Below are 19,803 nucleotides of genomic sequence, written 5' to 3' on the forward strand. Positions count from 1 at the left end.
ACCCGGCACTCAGTACTACACCTGCAACTTAGCGGTTATTTGTCAAATTTTACATTTTTTCTTCATCTGTCATCTACATCAACAACACTACTCAGGCCAACACGCTCCTTTAGCTCGCCACCCTCCCCTAGAAACACACACTGCAGAGTCGCGGCAGAGTCAGCGGCAGAGGCAGCGGCAGAGCCAGCGGCAGAGGCAGAGCCAGCGGCAGTGGCAGAGCCAGCGGCAGAGGCAGAGCCAGAGCAGACGGCCAGTGTTTTGCTATAAGCTGCGGGACGGGGTGGGTTTGGCCACTGAAAATTAATTTCTTCATTTTGGCTATAATAATGATCCAACCGGATCCCAATTTGGTGATCTGATAGATATTGTCATTCCCTACGGAATGGCGTTTTTAGTTTTCTGCTATCTTCAAAATTGTAGATTTGGGAGGTTTTCGCCCTTTTGCGGGGGCGGAAGGGGGCGTGGCTCATTTTTGAAATACACTTGTAACAGTGTGAGCACACAGAAGTATGGATGCAAAATTTGGTGGCTCTAGCTTTTATGGCCTCTGAGATCCAGGCGCTCAACAAGACGGACGGACAGACGGACAGACAGACAGACAGACATAGACTCGGCTATTGATGCTGATCAAGAATATATATACTTTATGGGGTCGGAAACGTTTCCTTCTGTGCGTTACATACAACCGTTATGTGCATAAATAAATACAATATACCCTATTTACTCTTCGAGTACCGGGTATAAAAACGCTTTCGCACACTAATCCTGGCCTTTGTAGGCATATAGGTAAACACCTCACATTCGTCACTCCCCATGTGGCACGGTTCGTTGAACCAGTGACATCACTGGTTCATTTAATCCTTCACACTTAACCCTTGCTATTAATTACCGGGTCGATTGCGAGTGGAGATGGCAAGAATTCGGCAAGCAAAATTGACTGCAGCGGTAACCTTATGTTGCTGCTGTAGTCAATTTTGTTCATGCCACATTGCCATCGCTCGCTCTCAATCGACTCGAATGGTCATATTGCCCATTGTCTTTGGTCTTGCCAATCCTTTTGTGTATCCACACTCTACATGTGTGTGATGCAAATGTTTACTTTACCTTATCACCGCCTGGCGCCGCACTATGGTACAGATGACCACTTTTCTTGGCCAAAAGGCAATTTTTAAAAGTTAAAACCAAGACGTGGTTTTTGGCGCTCTGCATTAGAAAAAGAGTGACCATCAAAGTTGCGTACCAAAAATTTGCATAGATGGCGCCACCTTCGCATAATCAGCTGTGAAACCCAGCGGTCATTATTGAAAAGCACGTGCATTGAAAAAGTACCAATTTTATTGCTGTTTTAAATGTCTCATAAATTGAAAAATACGATTAACTGATCCATTTTTTGGATGAATTTTATTCAGTAGGGTTTTACTACGTGTTCTGTAATGCGAACGGTATCTAGTGGTTGGCGATGTCTTCGTAATTGTATGTCAAAGTGAGGCCTTCAATATGTGTCAGTTCGTAGTAAAGACTAATTTTTGAGAAAGTTTTTTTAATAGAGTGCCACCTAGTCCCACCTTGAAACCTATTGTGTGTCGTAGACCAATAAATGATTGTTAAAATGTATATAGTCACAAATGCCACATTTGACCACAACTCTTACAATTTGCATTTATAGATCATAACCTCAAATGAGAATTTTCAATGTTTTTTGCCGTTTGGAACACAATGAAGAAGAAAATTGTGAAGTAGGGTACCATTTTGCATTGCATTTAAGCCACAGTATTAGTCACTAGCTATTTTGGAGGGCTAGAGTGTAGCCAGGGTAATATTGTTTTATAATGGAAACTGCTGAAGAGCATGCTCTGTGGGAGAAAAAATGCGATTATCTTAGATTTTTAGGTTGTTTTAACTCGTGCTACGACTTTTTTATAGAATCTTGATCTGCTAAACATATTCCCATTGTAAGGTAGTCTTTTTCATAGGCTGAGGTAAGCTCAGCCTCTCCAGGGCCACCTTACAAAGAAATTTGTATAGTGCCGGGACCCGAGATTGCGGAATGGGGACGCCGTGTGTGGAGGGGTGGGATTATGGGCGAAAAGGGAACCTGATCGGTGGTTAGCGGAGGCGCCTTCTGGCAGTGTAGCCGCCCTGTCCGCTCCGGATCGAGTGCCCCTGGTAGTACCTAGGCAGCACCCGTCTCGGAGACAGGCACGCGCCGTTTGAGAGCCCGCGGTCTGGCGCGGTAGTGACCAGCGACCAGCCCAGCGGAGCCTCCAACGGTGGGCGACCACACTTACCGTCTTGCACTTGCACTTTGAGGGAGGGGAAAGGGGTGTTAAATTTACATTAATTTATTCCACGAACACATTGTTAAGTTTCATTTGCATTTATTTAACTCCTGATTGTTGGTTCTTTGCCCTGTGCTTAAATATCCTATATTCCTGCCTACTCGCACCAAACTAAGTCTTAAAAGGGATACAGCACGCAGCCTCGCTCACCCGCTCCGCTAGATGTTTCTTTTTCCTTGGTTGCTCCTCGGGCGCCTTCTCCTCGTGCGATCTTTGTTCCTTGGTCCCAGTGGGGGTGTGTCCCCGTGTTTCAAGCACTGCCCACTGACTTGGGGACTTCTTACATTGCTGAACTGCTCCGCTTGCTGGTCAAAACTAACTCCTCGAGGCGGGGCTCCGCGTGGCGATCGCGAGCCCTTAGCTGCGGTCCCTTGTCCGGGCTGCGCTGCCGCTGCTGCCGTCGCTGCCCACGCCCGGGGCTTTCGTGCGGTTGGCCGCTCTCGGGCTGCTGCCGGCGCCCTTGCTCTCTCGCTCTCTGGGCTGGGGTTCGCTTCTGCTGCTGGCTCACGTCGTCGCTTTGTTCTGCTGCTGGCTCGAGTCGCCGTTCTCTTTTTGTTCTGCTGCTCTGCTGCTGGCTCTCGGCGCTGATCTCGGGCTCTGCTGTCCTCTTTGCTATGCTGTTCTCTTTGCTCTGCTGTTCTCTTTTCGTTCGGCTGCTCTGCTGCTGGCGCTCGGCGCTGATCTCGGGCTCTGCTGTCCTCTTTGCTATGCTGTTCTCTTTGCTCTGCTGTGGGCCACCGTGGGCCGCGAACTTAAATTATCGCTTCAAAATGTACCCTTATAATATAATTTCCTATGGATGTTCCAGAATGCTCAATAATAACAACTATAACTACTTACATACTACAAAAATGTGAGTCGTCACACCCCCCCCTTTCTTCCCGGGTGATAACAGATGATGACGCCGCCGGCCGGGCGATCGTGGCCCTGAAGACGCTTTTTGGCAACGTCATAGCGAAGCGTCGTCGCCAGTTTCCTTGCTGTTGGTTGGTGCGATGTTGAAAACTTTGAAATATCCTAACGTAATACAACGTAACAATGTTATACAGTGTCTTATACTAATCCGCTTTGTGAACGGCCCCAAATTTACTTGCTAGTCCTTGCTGGTTGTCGGTGTTGCGGTCGAGCGGGTGCTCGCCGTCTTCGTTGTCCTGCTGTTCCTCGTCGTCGTGTTTCTGGTAGGCTTTCAGCTTGGCTACCCCGGCGGTGCGCCGTTGTCCAGTCTCCGTGTGGCGAATTCTGGCTATGTTGGGTGAAATGAACTTGGTTACCTTATACGGTCCCTCGTACCGTAGGCTGACTTGGCTGCAAATCCGTCGTTGGCTCTAGATAGTACGTGGTGCTTTGCTAGCACCAAGGTGGTCTCCACTCGCGACGTCGTAGGTTGTAAGGGCGGCCCTGTTCCGCCGATGCTCGCTGTGTCTTATCCCTCGCCGTCTGGAAAATCTCGCATAGCTGCTTCAACCGGGTTTCGGGATCGGTAGCGGCTATTCCCGATCCGGGCATGACTTCGTCGTACAATGCTCCTGTCAGTCTCGGCTTTGCACTTGCTCCTGCTAAAGTCACGTCTGCCATGCTGGCCAGTATCCCAAGTCGAACTGGTTCCACCTCGGTCTTCTGGTCCTCCGGTCTGATGCGAAACGGGTTCCTCTGGGTAGCTCTCGGTCGTGCAAGGCCAAGAACGCCTCCCCAAGTCCTGTCTCGTTCTGTTGTCGACAATGATCCGCCGGCTACCTCGCGGTTGCAGGTGCCGAGGTCATCTCGAATCCTCGTTGTCACTGCTGATGGGACGACCGCCTCGCGGATGCAGGCGTCGTCCTGGTTTGTCCTTGTTGTTTCTGCTGATGGGACGACCACCTCGCGGATGCAGGCGTCGTCCTTGGTTTTCTTTGTCGTCTCTGCTGATGTGACGATCGCCTCGCGGATGCAGGCGTCGTCCTTGCTTGTCTTCGTTGTCAATGATGACCCGCCGGCCACCTCGCGGTTGCAGGTGCCGGGGTCATCCTGAATCCTTGCCTTCCCTGGTCGTGTGACGACCGTCTCGCGGATGCAGGCGTCGTCCTTGCTTGTCCTCGTCGTCGAGGATGACCCGCCGGCCACCTCGCGGTTGCAGGTGCCGGGGTCATCCTGAATCCTTGCCTTCCCTGGTCGTGTGACGACCGCCTCGCGGATGCAGGCGTCGTCCTTGCTTGTCCTCGTCGTCGATGATGACCCGCCGGCCACCTCGCGGTTGCAGGTGCCGGGATCATCTTGCTTCCTTTGTCCTCCCCTGGTCGTGTGACGACCGCCTCGCGGACGCAGGCGTCGTCCTTGCTTGTCCTCGTCGTCGATGATGACCCGCCGGCCACCTCGCGGTTGCAGGTGCCGGGATCATCTTGCTTCCTTGTCCTCCCTGGTCGTGTGACGACCGCCTCGCGGATGCAGGCGTCGTCCTGTCTGGTCCTCGTATTCACTATTGATGTGACGACCGCCTCGCGGATGCAGGCGTCGTCGGTGCTTGTCCTTCCTGGTGATGTGACGACCGCCTCGCGGATGCAGGCGTCGTCCTGTGTTGTCCTTGTATTCACTGCTAATGTGCCGACCTCCTCGCGGATGCAGGAGTCGTCCTGTCTGGTCCTCGTATTCACTGTTGATGTGACGACCGCCTCGCGGATGCAGGCGTCGTCCTGTCTGGTCTTTGTTGGCGCAAACCCTTGCTGCGCCGCACGCTGAGCGACAGCGCTTCCTCTTGATTGCTCTGGAAACTCCGCCGGGCCCCGTGTCCAGCGTAGCTACCATCGCCTCGGCCCCGATGCTTTTTCTCGGAGACCAGCCGGCCATACCGCGGACGGATGACACCCGCTAGCCCCAGGACTCGCTCGTCTGCCCTCTCATCTGTCCTGGATTTGATGAGGGGCACTGGGCGTTTCCCGTCTCCTTGGCCTGGCAGCAGTCGATGGTCCTCAATCCTCGGCGACCACAGTTCCAGCAGAATAGTATCCGCGTTTCACGGCATTCTCTGGCAAAGTGTCCAAGTACTCCGCAGTTGCGGCACGCATTACGCGTGTTCACTGGTTGCTCGCGGCTGGGATTGCCTATCGTACCTTGATCGTTTCCCTCTTTAGGAAATGCTGTGGCATTCGAAGTCGTCCACTGTGCGCCGGTTCCACGCTTTGCCACCGCTGCTGATCCTGTACTGTTTCTGCCCTGACGTTGATGCTCGCGTTCCCGGGTGACCTCAAAGTCGATCACCAGCTGTGTTAGCTGTTTGAACGTGCGGAAGTCCATGCGTCTCACGTACAACTGGTACTCTGGCAGCAGATTCTCGTACACCCGCTCCAGTTCCTGAGCTTCCGAATAACCAGCGCGATTCATCATAAGGCGAATGTCCACTAGATACTGCTTGTATCCCTCGTTCTCCCTCTGGTATCGCATCCTGATCTCGTCCTCCAGTCTCTGGAAGTACCGCGGGGGTAGGAAGAAATCCAAAATTCCCTGCGAAACACGTTCCATGGCTCTCCCTGTAGATGACTCGTGCGGAACCAGTCCTCGGCAGTACCTGTTAAAAGTTCCGGTACTCCTTGGGCCAAACTTCGGGTGTCGACTCGGTGTGATACGGCTCGTTCCTCCAAACGCTCGATGAATCGCAAAGGGATCGCTGGCGCCGTCAAAAGTGACTCCCCAGCGTTGCATGCGCTCCACTCCCCTAGCTCCGGAGACGTCGCGTTGATTTGGTATCATCACCTCGGTGATCATATCCTCGGTGTTATCCTGTGCTATGTCCTTGTTGCTAGTATCCTTGCTGTGTCCTAGTGTTATCCTGTGCGATGTCCTTGTTGCTAGTATCCTTGCTGTGTCCTAGTGTTATCCTGTGCGATGTCCTTGTTGCTAGTATCCTGTGCGATGTCCTAGTGTTATCCTGTGCGATGTCCTTGTTGCTAGTATCCTGTGCGATGTCCTAGTGTTATCCTGTGCGATGTCCTTGTTGCTAGTATCCTGTGCGATGTCCTGGTTGTATACCCTGGTGAATCTTTCTTTTTCTCACTTGGCCAAACATTTTATGATTAGGAACGATGTGCACTGCTCAATGACTCTGGGTCGACTGTCCTCTTTTATGCTCTGCCAGCTTAATTTATGGGGGATTCATGTGCGGCCGAACGATCGTGACCGAGAGTTCACGAGCGCTGCGTGGCCCGCCTCTCTTCCGACCTTCGTAGATGCGATCACCCAAAAAATATAACCTCTTTCCTGTTCGATCTCTCTGCTCCTCGTGGCTCCGCAATGTGTACTCTGTATACCCTGAGAACCTCGTGTATGCTTACTCCCGCATGCCTCTCACTGGACCGTGTAAGTGCCTTGAAAACTGGGCATTTTCCCGAACAGCGTGTAAACCGGAAACAAACAAAACCTTGACCAATGCTTTTCCAACTGTTCACGTGTGTTTTTGGCTGCCCCAGTGTCCGTAAAACTGTGCAATTTGCAAACGTGCCGAAACGCGTGCAAAATAAACTCCTGACCAATGACTTTAAAACTGTACATGGGTGTTCTTGGGTGCCCCAGTGTTCATAAAACTGGGCAATTGGCAAAAGTGCCGAAACGCATGCAAAATAAACCCCTGGCCAATGACTTTAAAACTGTGCATGTGTGTTCTTGGGTGCTACAGTATCTGTGAAACTGTACCCACGTGAAGATGTTTGCCAAATGCACTCGTGTGCCTGCAGACCGGTCTATGTTAAGGGAAACCAAAATTTCAAATACAAATGAAACGCACCCCCCCCTCTGTGTGCAAATGCGCTGTGCTTGTAAACGGTACCTACATATGTATGTACATATGTATGCCTGAGCCAGCGCGTGTCGCTGCGTAGTAAACAACAGCAGAAAACCTAACGGCGCTATGGGCGCGCGTATATAAGTACAGTTGTATGTACATACATAAGCGCACCGCGCGGCCACGCTATGCTGACGCTCTGTCGGATAACGGCTTACTGCCGTTATGCGCGTACCCAAGCAGAATTCCCCCTACTGAATATCCCCCTGAAATACCCTAACCTCTCCTCACTCTAGCTCTTTACACTATTTCAGCGCCACCGTCCGAAAAATCTAGCGATGAAAATGCTAACAATGCCGGAGTCCCTGCTCGGGCGCCATCTGTAAGGTAGTCTTTTTCATAGGCTGAGGTAAGCTCAGCCTCTCCAGGGCCACCTTACAAAGAAATTTGTATAGTGCCGGGACCCGAGATTGCGGAATGGGGACGCCGTGTGTGGAGGGGTGGGATTATGGGCGAAAAGGGAACCTGATCGGTGGTTAGCGGAGGCGCCTTCTGGCAGTGTAGCCGCCCCTGTCCGCTCCGGATCGAGTGCCCCTGGTAGTACCTAGGCAGCACCCGTCTCGGAGACAGGCACGCGCCGTTTGAGAGCCCGCGGTCTGGCGCGGTAGTGACCTGCGACCAGCCCAGCGGAGCCTCCAACGGTGGGCGACCACACTTACCGTCTTGCACTTGCACTTTGAGGGAGGGGAAAGGGGTGTTAAATTTACATTAATTTATTCCACGAACACATTGTTAAGTTTCATTTGCATTTATTTAACTCCTGATTGTTGGTTCTTTGCCCTGTGCTTAAATACCCTATATTCCTGCCTACTCGCACCAAACTAAGTCTTAAAAGGGATACAGCACGCAGCCTCGCTCACCCGCTCCGCTAGATGTTTCTTTTCCTTGGTTGCTCCTCGGGCGCCTTCTCCTCGTGCGATCCTTGTTCCTTGGTCCCAGTGGGGTGTGTCCCACGTGTTTCAAGCACTGCCCACTGACTTGGGGACTTCTTACATTGCTGAACTGCTCCGCTTGCTGGTCAAAAACTAACTCCTCGAGGCGGGCTCCGCGTGGCGATCGCGAGCCCTTAGCTGCGGTCCCTTGTCCGGGCTGCGCTGCCGCTGCTGCCGTCGCTGCCCACGCCCGGGGCTTTCGTGCGGTTGGCCGCTCTCGGGCTGCTGCCGGCGCCCTTGCTCTCTCGCTCTCTGGGCTGGGGTTCGCTTCTGCTGCTGGCTCACGTCGTCGCTTTGTTCTGCTGCTGGCTCGAGTCGCCGTTCTCTTTTTGTTCTGCTGCTCTGCTGCTGGCTCTCGGCGCTGATCTCGGGCTCTGCTGTCCTCTTTGCTATGCTGTTCTCTTTGCTCTGCTGTTCTCTTTTCGTTCGGCTGCTCTGCTGCTGGCGCTCGGCGCTGATCTCGGGCTCTGCTGTCCTCTTTGCTATGCTGTTCTCTTTGCTCTGCTGTGGGCCACCGTGGGCCGCGAACTTAAATTATCGCTTCAAAATGTACCCTTATAATATAATTTCCTATGGATGTTCCAGAATGCTCAATAATAACAACTATAACTACTTACATACTACAAAAATGTGAGTCGTCACACCATTCTTTTTTTGCTTCTAACTTTTTGAGAAAAAAAATTAAAACCGATTTTCCCTAAAAAAAGGAGCTGCCACGCCCATTTTTTCAAAAACCTTTCTCTCCCTATTCTTAACTTATATCAAAAAGACTAAATCAAAAAAAATCTTGTTCCGTTCGCGAGTTATTCAATTTGGCCAAGAAAAGTGGTCATCTGGACCATAGTGCGCCGGTGGGAAAATGTCATCCATAGCAATTGATCTTGTGTATTAATTGTTGCCCGCCGCCGCGGACACGCTCCTTTAGCTCGCCACCCTCCCCTAGAAACACACACTGCAGAGTCGCGGCAGAGTCAGCGGCAGAGGCAGCGGCAGAGGCAGCGGCAGAGGCAGAGGCAGTGACGTCAGGGGGCCAGGCCATAAACAGCGCGAAGCAGAGTGTGAATGCTGCGGGACGGGGTGGGTTTGGCCACTGAAAATTAATTTCTTCATTGTGTCCATAATAATGATCCAATCGGATCCCAATTTGGTGATCTGATAGATATGGTCATTCCCTACGGAATGGCGTTTTTAGTTTTCTGTTATCTGCAAAATTGATTTGGGATGTTTTCGCCCTTTGCGGGGGCGGAAGGGGCGGGCTCATTTTGAAATACACTGGTTTCAGGGTGAGCATACAGCAGTCTGGTGCCAAAGTTTGATGGCTCTAGCTCTTATAGTCTCTGAGAACTAGCCGACAAACAAGACGGACGGACGAACGGACGGACAGGCAGACATGGCTCAATCGACTCGGCTATTGATGCTGATCAAGAATATATTTACTTTATGGGGTCGGAAACGTTTACTTCTGTGCGTTACATACAACCGTTATTCGCACAAATACAATATACCCTATTTACTCTTCGAGTACCGGGTATAAAACAACAAACGCCCGCCCGTGGCCTGTGCATAAAGTGAGCGAAGTAGAAAAGGGTAAGCTATTAGCGGTCAGTGGCCTTAGTGAGGTGATTAAAGTGAGAGAACAGACAGACAGACAGACAGACAGATGGGTGAAAAGTGAACAAGTGAAAACAATAAAAACAAAACAATCGAAGCGAACGATCGTACGCCCAAGCGAGTGAACAAACGTTCGGTGGTCAAGAAGGAGAAAGACAGAAAGAGAGAGAGAGAGAAAGATGAAGGGACAGTGCGAAAAAGTAATAGAAAGAGACGGGAAAGAATAGGGGAAACAAGGGAAAAAATAAATAAAACAACTAACTAAGTGGTGAGGACGAGACAAATAATAAAACAAATACAGCGGACAAATTGGTTACATTTTACACTACAATAAAACATAACAATTTAAAAAGAACAATCAATGTCTAAAAATCCCTGCATTCTTACTAATTGCTAATTTCCCTCTATCTAAATTCGTTTCCAGCAGCTGGTGGAGTGACTATTGTTGTTGTTGTTGCTGCTGGTAGCCCCTGCTTCCACAGCTGATGCTGAAACCTGCCTGCCTACATGTGTGCATAAAATTCTATGGGCGCTGCTGACCATTTTAAAATATGATCGTTGTTATTGGAAAGAATAATTTTGGCGCCGTGTTAGTTGTGGTGGTGGCTGGCTTTACAATGTGGCATTAAATGACTTGAAGCAGGTGAGTAACTAATTGAGTGACGGTAAAAAAAAAGTACATATTAATACTATTTCTATTTCTATTTCTATGGAGAGACGGACTACAACGGAGCATCGAAGCAACGGCAATATTGCTAGTGTAAACAATGCAATGCATAAGCATTGCATAGCATTGCCGGCCCGACTCTGCCGTCCCCCGGATAACGCCTTCAATTCGCCATCGTCGTCGTCGTCATCATCGTCGCATATTGTCAACTTGGCGCCGCGCTTGTTGTTATTGCTGGTGGCGTTAGCGCTGGCGTAGTCGACGTCATCATCTGGGCAGTGGTGGTACATGTGTACATTTAACGCACCTGAATGGCTGGCTGCGGCTGCACGTAGTGATGATGATGAGCTGATGGAGATTTCTTCTAATTTGCAGTGACGACGATGCTGATGAGAGTGCTGTGAGTGGGTAGTGCTTCCCCATCCATATGCATGACGAGTGTATGAACTAGCGGCTACTAGTCCGGCCGCCAGCACACGATATTGGACATGAGCAAGTGACACTGGTCCGGTCACCCACAATTGAAATGGATGCGTTCTGCGAGCACATAGGAAAGTAACTTTGGCACCAGACTGCTGTATGCTCACACTGAAACCAGTGTATTTCAAAAATGAGCCCCGCCCCCTTCCGCCCCCGCAAAAGGGCGAAAACATCCCAAATCTACAATTTTGCAGATAGCAGAAAACTAAAAACGCCATTCCGTAGGGACTGACCATATCTATCAGATCACCAAATTGGGATCCGATTGGATTATTATTATAGCCACAATGAAGAAATTAATTTTCAGTGGCCAAACCCACCCCGTCCCGCAGCATTCACACTCTGCTTCGCGCTGTTTATGGCCTCTGCCCCTGACACAGCTCTGCCTCTGCCTCTGCCGCAACTCTGCAGTGTGTGTCTATAGGGGAGGGTGGCGAGCTAAAGGAGCGTGTTGGCATGAGCAGTGTTGTTGATGTAGATGACAGATGAAGAAAAAAATGTAAAATTTGACAAAAACCGCTAAAGGGCAGATTTAGTACTGAGTGCCGGATATAAAAGTTGTGACGCGTAAGAAGCGTCTCACACGTCCCTTCTCGTTATTCATCTGGTGATGATGTGCACGTGTGTATATATTTAATGTTATATTGGGTGCCTATTTACCCATTCTTAGGGCAAATGGCGTTCAAGATTTGCTGTGATACTGGCAAGGCCACTAGATATAAGGTAATGTGCAATAATTGAGCGCAACATCCCCCAGAATATTCATTGATTTGTTTCCTTTACAGGTTGTGCAGGGTTGGCTGTTAGAGATGTACATGAATTTATTTGTCAATAATATTGGCCCATTGCTTTCTCCTGGTAATGTGCATAATGATCATTTATGATTCTTCGGGAATGGCTGATGAATATGTCAATTATTTGTTTGTCAATAATATTGGCTGTTTGTATTCGCCTTTTCAATTACAATTGGCGCTCGTCAGCTGTTGCGGCTCTAATCACTCAGATATTGATAAAATAAATAGCTGCCTGTTTTTGGCTTTTCATGGCATGTAGTGATTCATCAAATTGCCGTGACTCGGGTCCGGCCGCGGCGTTTGGTAATTTGCATTTAAAAGCGGATATATATGCCAAGTTTTAATTGATTTTCCTTTTCTTTTCAGGTTTCTTTTTCCGGAACAGCTGGTGATGTGCACATTATAAATTTGACGATTTGATTGACTGCCTGCGTTTCCACGTCAGGGGCAAATGGCGTTCGTCATTGTCTGTAAGTCTGGTCCTGTCACTGATTGAGGGTAAGTTTGCATATATTCACCGGAATGTCAACCAGATATATATATCGATCGATATCAATCTCTACTTCTGGTTTTTCAGGAATTGGCTGGTGAATGTATGTATGCAAATCATGAATTGACGATTTAATTGGCTGCTTATTATCCCTTTCCAGGGACCGTTGGCATTCATCATTATCAGTGACTCCAGTCCGGCCACAGAATTGAAGTAAGTTGCATTTGTTCGCAGGAAAGTCTACCAGTGTAAATTGATTTGTTTTTATTTCAGGTTATTAAGACACATGTCCAGTCATACAGGTGTAGTAAATTGCGAATATCCCAAAGTTCAGCCAAATTGATTGTCGATGTTAGTGGCCATATTTTCCATTAAATGGATTGGCACATGGGACTACAGCTAAGGAAAGAGATTTGGCTCGAGATTAATGACGATTTTAATGAGTTTTTATTTTCCGTTTCAGGTGCAGGGAATTGTCGAACATCGTTCACCATGACACCATCCAGACCAGGGAGCTGTGATTTATTTAATTAAATGTAGAATAAGGTGCCAATTTGGGGCTGTTATTTGTTCTTTTATATTGTGAATTATTTACGCTGTGCATTTGGCATGTCGTTTTTGTGGCCAATGGGCAGCCGTTTTCCTGTGATTATATGTCAAATTAGATGTAATATTTATGACTGTATTGTTTCCCATTTGTTTTTAGGGTGAAATTGGCAGTCAACATCATTAGAAATGATGGCATCAGTAAGGGCTGTCGCTGATCCATTTTAACATGGCACCAGCCAGGCCAGAGAGCTGTGATATGTAGATTAAGTTTGAATTTAATTCAAAGTTGGTGGCTGTGTTGTTATCCATTTTAATTTGTGCAGGAATTGGCACATAACCTCGACCATGGCACTAGTCCGGTCAAAGATATGCGTTTTGTGTGATCATCGGCATAGTTGGTGCCAATGAAACAAATTTAATGGACATTGTAGGGCTTATTGTGTTGGATTGGAAGAGGCTGTAGCCGAAGGCGCCATGGGCGCCTGTAGCTGTGCCAGCGAGGTGAGCCTGGCAGTAAGTTCCTCAATTTTGGCCTCGAGGTGAGTAATTCGCTCCAGGCTGGCGGCCTGATTTTGAGCACAAGACCCGTCACACTGAGAGGGGGGTCCCTGCTGCACTTGCTGCTGCTGCTGCTGCTGCCGTTGTTGTTGTTGTTGTTGAGGAATTGGCTGTTGGCTGGCCTGCTGAGACTGCCGTAATTCCTGTACCAGTGACTGGAGATGTTGTTGTGCTGGCTGCCGCCTCTGTACGTACTGCTGCTGCTGCTGCCTGATTGAGTTATTGTTGTTGTTGTTGTGAGTTGTGGGATGTCTAGGTTGGCGCCGCCGTCGCTGTCGCGGCCGCCTATCGGTAGTGGGTGCAGACGCCATCTCCGTGACATTTAGCTGGTGCAATTGTTGCTGTCCCTGCTGCTGCTGGCGCTGCTGTGGCTGGAGTTGTTGCTGCCTATGCTGTTGATGATGATGTTGAATGTGCCCTGTGCGGGGAGCCGCGTCAGTGTTGACCGTCTGTGGAGGAAGGCGCTGCTGCCAGTGCCGTGGCAGGGGTCGGGAGTGGGTTGCCGTCGCTGATGATGATGGCGACGTAGTCGTTGACAGTGGCATCAAGGTTGATGGATTTTGGCGCTGTCGCAGGAGTGACTGCTGCTGCCTTCGCTCCTGATACACACGCCGACGCTGCTTCACCGTCACACGGTATGCCAATAGGCGTTCCCTTGCCGTTTTGAACGCCACACAGCCCTTGTACGAGCTAATGTGGGCCCCCGGCAGTTGGCGCATTTGGGGGTGACTTCTCTGGGCTTTGCGCAGGCAGTGGTGGGATGTGCACCAGCACACTTCATACAGACAAAAGGACGTCTGCAGTACGAGCGGGTGTGTCCAAAGGCCTGGCATCGATGGCATTGAGCCGGATCGGTGGGCTGGCATATCTCTCGACACTGATTATCTGGTTGACCAAGATGGTCAGATCCAAGACCTGGAGATGGGATTGATCAGGGGCGGGGCTATGACCACCTCAAACATGTGGAGAGGCCGAGGAGGAGCAGGTGCAGGTGCAGGTGCGGTGGAACCGGTGCTTCCGGCATCGGTGCCAGCACTGCCAATTCCCACTCTGGTGGTGGCTAGCCGCACAAAAACGGCATTATAGCCAATGGCAGCGAGCTCGTCTCTGATCCACTGTACTGGGGTGGCACAGTGGAGCTTGCGTATGATGATCCTCAAGCCCCGGTGCTCCGGTGCTTGATGTGTGAAGTGATCAATGACTGCCGCATCACCCTCCTGCTCACCCAATATGGAGAGGATGGCATCCCTGGTGGCAAGATCGAAGGCCATGATGCTGACACCATTGCGGCTGATTAGCTTGGTGGTGAATTTACCCACCCTTTGGTCCTTTTGCAGCTTTTCAATGATTGGAATGACATTGTGGGCCGCAGGCAGGATGACTGGCGGCGGGAGGGGGTTTTTTCCGCTTCCAGTTGCTGCTGCTGTTGAGTTGGCTGCTGCCTCTGCTGCTGCTGTTGATTTGACTGCTGACGCTGCCGCTGCTGCTGCTGCTGCTGTATTGACTGCTGGGGGAAGCTGCTGCTGGCGCTGATGCTGTTGCTTCTGCCTCCGGTGTGACTCATGCTATGGTATTTAATGTATTCATCCATGGCTGCATCGTTTGCCGATTTTTTGGCGTTCAATAATGGAATTGGCACGGCCAATGGCATGGGCAGGGGTGGGGGCAAGGGCAGGGGCATTTGGGGGGACGCCCAACATTGGTGGGACAGCGGAGGCGGGGGCGGGGACGGGGCAGTTGTAGGCAATAAGTTTCGCCTTGTCTGGTTGAGTTTCTGCTGCTGCTGCTGTTGCTGTTGCTGCAGCTGCTGTCTTTTGTTGGCCTGCGGGGAAGGGGGCTCTGACGGCCTCTCCGCTTCTTGGCAGAATTGCATGTGATGGCGGTTGTGGTGGGAGTGATTGTGGTGGTTGAGGTGGTATGGAGATGGGAGGCGACATTGTTGCTGTTGTGGTTGACTATGGCATCAACAATGTCATCATTGTCGACACTCATGTCCATGCCATTGTCCATGCCTCCTCATCAACCTCGGCGTGGGCACGCTTCAGGGGGGAGCGGCAGGCTATCGCCTCATTTTGAGTTTGCGTGGGCAGGAGTAGGCGTCGTTTGGCCGCCGGCAAAACAGCAGCCGTCGTCGTATTGTCTGACGCAGCAGCTAATGATGCCGCTGCCGCTGCCGCTGCCAGCGTTGATTCTGTTGTGGTGGCCGAAAGCATTCCTGCTGCTGCTGCCGCTACTGCCGCTAAACGCTGTCAGCGGGCGCTCTCTGGGGCCCCGCTGGAGTTGGCTGTGCGAAGCATCGAACGTGTGTTTGAAGTCGAACCTGGTTCGAGTTGGACCTGCATCGGTTGTTGGCACTCTCTCTGCTTGCTGCAGCTGTTGTTGGGGAGAGTGAGCGTCTCTGCTTCGTCGCTGATATAAATGACCTCGTCGTTGTCGTTGCTGTATTGGTGACTGCAGTGGGCGCCAGTGGCGGCGGCGATGGTGCCGTCAGTGTGACGGCGCCTTTGTTGCTGCCGCTGCTGCTGATGCCGGCTGCCATGAAGGGATGATGATGATGATGTTGTTGTTGTTGGCGGCGGGCTTGATGACGTCTCTTCTAAGCGGAGTGGGGCGGTCGGAGCAGTCGGATTGGTTGATGATGATGTTGTTGGTGCATCGGTGGTGGTGGTGGTGGTTGTTGGTATGGGGACCATCACGGGTGCAATGGCGGCATCGCCATTTGCTATTCTTGCACTGTTCCTGGTGGCTCCATCGCTGTGGCGGCGTCGCTTGCCACGTCGGGCAGTTCCAGAATTGGTATTGGACTTGGGTCCTCGTGGCATCATTGTAGGATTAGCGTGGCCTCGGATTTGGGAGTTGGAAAAAGTTTTCCCTTTTTGAGGTTGGAGTTGGTTGGCTAGATTTTTTTCTCTTCCCAAGTCACGGCGCGGATTTTTGGTTGGAAATGGGTTCTTTCACGCACACAAAAAGTGTCCAGCGGAAAAAACGAGATTTAAATTGAAATAAAGAGGCGAGATTTGGTTTTGGTTGGTTTTTTTTCTTTCTCCTTTTTTTCCTTTTTTTTTCCTCTTTTTTCTCTCTTTATTTAATGCTTGATGTCTTTTTACTATTCAAGTCTTGGATTCCACACAAGTCACAAGATGGCCATGTACAATTTTGTTGTTGGATTAATTTTTTTTCTTTTTTTTTTTTTTTTTCAATAATGGCACTCGATCAATGTATATAATGTATATGTCAATATATATAAGTGAGTGGCACTATTTTTTTTCCCTTTACATTGGGGGCGGGGCGGGGCTATTTTAATTTAAATTCAAATCAAATAAATTCAGCGCACACACACACACACACAACGACCACGGCGCGGTCGAGCCAATGTAAAAAACAATTTTTTTAATTGTAGAAAATAAATTGCAGTTTTTCAATTGAGAGGCGCGAGAGAGAAAAAATATTTAAAATTTTTTTTTTGCACAGTGACGGCGGCGATTATCCAAAGAATCAGAAACAGAGAGAACAAGCGAAAAAAAAAAAGAGAGTCTCAATATAAATCGTTTCCAGGAGGCAGAGAGACAAGAGACAGAGACAGGCAGAGAAGCAGGCAGAGAGACAGGCAGAGAGACAGGAGGCAGAGAGACAGGCAGAGAGACAGGCAGAGCGACAGGCAGAGAGGCAGGCAGAGAGCCTGGCAGAGAGGCAGGGAGGCAGAGGGACAGGCAGAGAGAGACAGGCAGAGCGACAGGCTGCAGAGGAGGCAGGAGACAGGAGACAGAGAGACAGGAGGCAGAGAGACAGGCAGAGAGACAGGCAGAGAGACAGCAGAGACAGGGGAGGCAGGAGACAGGCAGAGAGACAGGCAGAGAGACGAGAGAGAGACAGGCAGAGAGACAGAGAGGCAGAGAGACAGGCAGGGAGAGAGACAGGCAGAGAGACAGGCAGAGAGCCAGGACAGGGAGAGACAGGCAGAGAGACAGGAGGCAGAGAGACAGGAGACAGAGAGACAGGCAGAGAGACAGGCAGGCAGAGAGACAGGCAGAGAGACAGGAGGCAGAGAGACAGGCAGAGAGACAGGAGGCAGACAGACAGGCAGAGAGGAGGCAGAGAGACAGGAGGCAGAGGGACAGGCAGAGACAGGCAGAGACAGGAGAGCAGAGGCAGAGAGACAGGCAGAGAGACAGACAGGAGAGAGGCAGAGAGACAGGCAGGCAGAGAGACAGAGAGACAGGAGGCAGAGACAGGAGGCAGAGACAGGCAGAGAGACAGGCAGAGAGACAGGGAGGCAGAGGGACAGGCAGAGACAGGCAGAGAGACAGGCAGAGAGACAGGAGGCAGAGGGACAGGCAGAGAGACAGGAGGCAGAGGACAGGCAGGCAGACAGGCAGGCAGAGAGACAGGCAGAGAGACAGGAGGAGACAGGAGGCAGAGGACAGGCAGAAAGACAGGCAGGGAGAGAGACAGGCAGAGCGACAGGCAGAGAGGCAGGAGGCAGAGAGCGAGGCAGAGAGACAGGCAGAGAGACAGGCAGAGAGACAGGAGGCAGGACAGGCAGAGACAGGCAGACAGGCAGAGCGACAGGCAGAGAGACAGGAGGCAGAGAGACAGGCAGAGGCAGGGACAGGCAGAGAGACAGGCAGAGCGACAGGCAGAGCGACAGGCAGCAGAGAGACAGGCAGCGGAGACAGGCAGAGGGGAGACAGGCAGAGAGACATGTGAGGCAGAGAGACAGTGGCAGGTGGTATGGAGACAGGCAGAGAGCCAGGCAGTCAGATTGTCGAGACAGTCCATGCCAGCGTTGATTCTGTTGTGGTGGCCGAAAGCATTCCTGCTGCTGCTGCCGCTACTGCCGCTGTCGCTGTCAGCGGGCGCTCTCTGGGGCCCCGCTGGAGTTGGCTGTGCGAAGCATCGAACGTGTGTTTGAAGTCGAACCTGGTTCGAGTTGGACCTGCATCGGTTGTTGGCACTCTCTCTGCTTGCTGCAGCCATGGTAGAATTACTAATAGGTAACGTCGTCAGCTGAGTGCAGGCCCATAAGCTTATTCACCACGCTCTCAGCTCTCAGAGAGGCAAGCTATCTCTAGCAGATAGCAAACGTTTTACGTTCTGCACTCTTCGTTTTATTGTTTCTGCTGACAGCAAAGAAAAGATGTTCGATAATAAATGAGCTAAATAATGGAGCTAAAATACTTCCATGCAAAGTTTTGTATCGGCACAGCAAACAATATTTTGCAGACATTTTCATTTCTAAAAATAAAAATACATCCAAAATAAAAAAGTACTTGCATGTACAGTACTTAATTTCATTGTCTTCCGCTTACGCCTCGAAAAAGAGGCAAGAAGAGAAAAGAAGAAGACAATGAAAAAATTCGTGCGCTACACAACCTCTTTCGTCGACGTTTGGCAAACGACTGACAAATTTACCGGCCCTCGAATGAGAAGCACTGTGGTGAATCCGTTACCTATTAGTAATTCTACCATGGCTGCAGCTGTTGTTGGGGAGAGTGAGCGTCTCTGCTTCGTCGCTGATGTAAATGACCTCGTCGTTGTCGTTGCTGTATTGGGGACTGCAGTGGGCGCCAATTTCACCACACTTGTTCTCGCTCTCTCCGCTCCCCGCGCTCACGCCCACACAGATGGCACCGGCACCGGGGCTGGTATCGGTACTTTGGGCATGGTATTGGTACAGATTTTGGCGCCATAGCTCAGTTTGGCGGGCGTGAGGCAGAGATGGAGAGGATGATGATGTGAGGGAGGGAGGAGGAGATGGAGGTGTGGAAATGAAAATGCCAGGGATCGCCGGCAATGGGCTGGAGCCCGTCGAGATGGTGTTGGAGATGGTGGTATCGCACGCCAACTCGCACAAATTCATACCTGTTTGGTACTGGTCTCCATCATCGTCATCTTTGTCATCGTACTCGACTCCCCTGCCATGACCATTGAGATGGGGAGTGGCTGTGGCGGCGGCGATGGTGCCGTCAGTGTGACGGCGCCTTTGTTGATGCCGCTGCTGCTGAAGCCTGCTGCCATGAAGGGATGATGATGATGATGTTGTTGTTGTTGGCGGCGGGCTTGATGACGTCTCTTCTAAGCGGAGTGGGGCGGTCGGAGCAGTCGGATTGGTTGATGATGATGTTGTTGGTGCATCGGTGGTGGTGGTGGTGGTTGTTGGTATGGGGACCATCACGGGTGCAATGGCGGCATCGCCATTTGCTATTCTTGCACTGTTCCTGGTGGCTCCATCGCTGTGGCGGCGTCGCTTTGCCACGTCGGGCAGTTCCAGAATTGGTATTGACTTGGGTCCTCGTGGCATCATTGTAGGATTAGCGTGGCCTCGGATTTGGGAGTTGGAAAAAGTTTTCCCTTTTTGAGGTTGGAGTTGGTTGGCTAGATTTTTTTCTCTTCCCAAGTCACGGCGCGGATTTTGGTTGAAATGGGTTCTTTCACGCACACAAAAAGTGTCCAGCGGAAAAACGAGATTTAAATTGAAATAAAGAGGCGAGATTTGGTTTTGGTTGGTTTTTTCTTTCTTTTTTCCTTTTTTTTTTCCTCTTTTTTTCTCTCTTTATTTAATGCTTGATGTCTTTT

This window comes from Drosophila subobscura, chromosome dot (genome assembly GCF_008121235.1).
Source record: "Drosophila subobscura isolate 14011-0131.10 chromosome dot, UCBerk_Dsub_1.0, whole genome shotgun sequence".
In the NCBI taxonomy this organism is placed as follows: Eukaryota; Metazoa; Arthropoda; class Insecta; order Diptera; family Drosophilidae; genus Drosophila; species Drosophila subobscura.